Consider the following 3,323-nt stretch of genomic DNA (forward strand, 5'->3'; position numbering starts at 1 on the left):
TCAAAGTTATAAGGATTTTAATTTAAATTTTTAGGTTAGATTTGGCCATAGAATTCGAAAATTCTCAGGAAAAAAGCAACAAAAACATTTCTGTGCTCTAGTTCTGAATAAATGATAACATTCTGCACAATCCTTATTACTCAAACTATATGAGAAGAGCATATTCGTCAAAATCAGTCCTTTAACTTTTTGCTACTATTATAGGTACTAAACATCCTTAAGAATGTTCGCCGATTTAAACAAAACCGTGGTGTCATTCAACTTAAAATCATGACAAGTAAAATCTCTATATCTTGAACAAAGTCATGCGAAAGAAAAATGTCAGCTCTCTATTTGAATTTCTTTATGATCGAAGCGTAACTGTGATGTAGGAAGTCCGTGTCCGTTTGTAAATTAAGACTTTTATTTTGCAACGTAATGTGCAGCATTTCCGAGACTAATCTTCTATTAAAAAACCTCTGTATCTAAAATTTCGATTTTCTCCCAATCTATTTCATGACCTAAATGCAGCCTATGTTCAGTGATGAATGTGTATTTTTATGATTAATGTCGTTTTTATGTTCAGAGATCCTAGTTTTTAGCTGTCTCTTCGTTTGTTCGACATAGGTTGCATCGCAGTCTCTGCAAGGTATTCTGAAGAAGGTCTGAAGCGGACCGAAACGTACGACATGTAAGAAGATGTAATTTAATTCACAGAATATAATTTTAGAAGTTTTAACGCAACGATTTCTGCGTGCTGACTCTTAGTGCCTTTGTTACTCGTTCAGTTTTTATTGAAGAGTTTTATAATTTATTATTGTGAATTTCTTTAGTATTTCAAATACAAGATAGATCAAAATTGTACTTAAAATACAAAAAAAATACATTGGATAACTTTTTTAAAATATCAAATACACAATACTTTTATGTGCTCCGCTGAAATACAAAATACATAACACAAATTATATTTCAAATACAAGTATTTGAAATATGTCCAGCCCTGCCTATACTGTATCTAAATCTAATTGTAAGTATTTTAAAAAAACATTCTTAGATCGCACATTAAAGCATTCCGTTCCTTAGATGATACGTTCACTGAAGTCATTTATTCTTTCGATAAGTCAAATATACCTGTACCTCTTTCGCTAATAACTTTCGTTAATAAGAACGCTAATTCCAAATACGTTTAACAGTGACAGATATAATTAAAAAAGTGTGTGAGGTTTCGTGAGTCATCCTTTTCGGATAATTATTTTCTTAATATTGGGCTAGAGCAAAAGTTTAAATAAAACGGTGAAGAAATTCTACTTCCTGGATGCATTTCTGCATTTTCCATTTGACAGTGCTCGAGAAATCTGATAAGCACTTGTGTTCAAATACTAATGTCTCTATATAGTATACATTAACAAATCGAAATCATTTTACACTCACAATCAGAGAAAAAGACAGTGATCGCAATTATAAAAGCAACAACTACATAAACTTTTTATGTAGATAATTATATATAGGGTGTCAAAAGTCTAAAAACAGTTAAATATCTAAAAAATAAAGCATTTTTGTGAAAATTTATGAAATCGATTTGACCTTGATCTGATTTTGGCGACGCCACCCAAGGTCAAACTGATAAAATTATTAGGTAAATACTACTGTGATCAAAAAGCATCGAAACTTTATTTTTTTAAAATCGCAGGAAAATTGTAAATCAAATTCGTTTGCTTTTTTTAAGTTGGTACACATGTCCTTCACATTTGGTGAAAAAATTATGGCATTCCTTCAAACAGTTTAAAAACGGCAGTTGATTATATCAGTAAAGATTTTTGTGATCAAAAAGTATCCAAACTTTATTTTTAAAAATCAAAATAACAATTTGATAATCAAAATTCTTATAGTCTCCTTTAAAGTAGTTCCCATTGCTTGCAACGCACATATACCAGAGTTTGAACCAGTCCTTCCTTCATTTGTAAATGAAATTTCGTTTGTAACACAAAATTTCAAACAAATTCTTTGTTCCATGCATATTTTTCGACATCATAAAAAACACCGTGTACAAAAATCTTTACTGAAATAAATAACTGCCATTTTCAAACGGTTTGAAGGAATGCTATGATTTTTTTCACCAAATGTTAAGGACATGTGTACCAACTTAAAAAAGCAAACAAATTTGATTTACAGTTGTCCCGCAATTAAACAAAAAATAAAGTTTCGATAATTTTTGATCACAGTAGTATATCATTTATATATTAAATCCTACAACTTTTGTCTGAAACATTTTTTTCAAAAATGCGTTGTTTTCGAGTATATTCGACGTTTCCAGACTTCTGACACACTTCTGTATAATATATTTTAATAAACTATTTTATAATTATTGCAACTATAAAATACATATTTGAGTTAACTATTTTATACTTGCAATTATAAAATAACTTATTCAACTATGTACATAAGTTCTGTATATAAAACTTTTATTGTTATTGTCCCTTTTACAGTTGCTATCTTTTTTCTGAGTCGCTATGCTTTTCTCTGTGTGCAAATTTCGTGTTGTCAGTATTTTGCTTTTTGCAATATGAAATAATGTTAAAAAATCATCCGGTAACACGATTTCACCAAATGCATCGTTGAAACACACCAAGTGTTTACGAGCAGTGAATCTCTTATCAGTTCGCTCTGATAAAAGCTACGCATTTGCTCAATCCGTCACTTTCGCGAGACGCCCTTGGGGATTACGACAGCGATACATACTCGTGCTCTTGCCTTTCGCAGGTCAGACACGAATCTCGCAAATGGAAAAACCTTTGAGTATCGCGCGCACTCTGCGAGGGCGCGTTCATATTTCTCCTTCCTTCCTCCGTCGTCGCGTCGCTTTCCACGGTGTGGGTGTTTCCGTAGCCACGACTCGCGAAATGCGACTTCGAGAGAGAGACGGCAGCAGACGACGCGTCTCCGATACGGGAAAAAAAAAGTGAAAGCGTCATGTCGGGAGAGAAAAAAAACATACGGCAATCGCGAAGAGAGATACAAGGGGCAGCGAATTTCCGGGGAAGAAATAAAAAATCTCATAATCGCGAGAGAAAGAGAGAGAGAGAGAGAGAGAGAGAGAGAGAGAGAGAGAGAGAGATGGAGCAGGAGAGGAAATGAAAGAACCGAGGAAAAAACTGTACAATTATGACGAAAGATAAAAGAATATGGTAGCATGACACGGAGGAACAGTTTTCATGCTGAGGTCAGATGGAAAAGGTTGTGTAGTTGAATTAAAAAGAGAGTGAAACTGTCACGCTTAGGGAAAAAATTTTGTTGTCATGCATTAAGATGTAAAAATATGCACTAGAGACCATTTCGCGGTCACA

Source organism: Wasmannia auropunctata, unplaced genomic scaffold, assembly GCF_000956235.1.
Source record: "Wasmannia auropunctata unplaced genomic scaffold, wasmannia.A_1.0 LD334182.1, whole genome shotgun sequence".
Taxonomy (NCBI): Eukaryota; Metazoa; Arthropoda; class Insecta; order Hymenoptera; family Formicidae; genus Wasmannia; species Wasmannia auropunctata.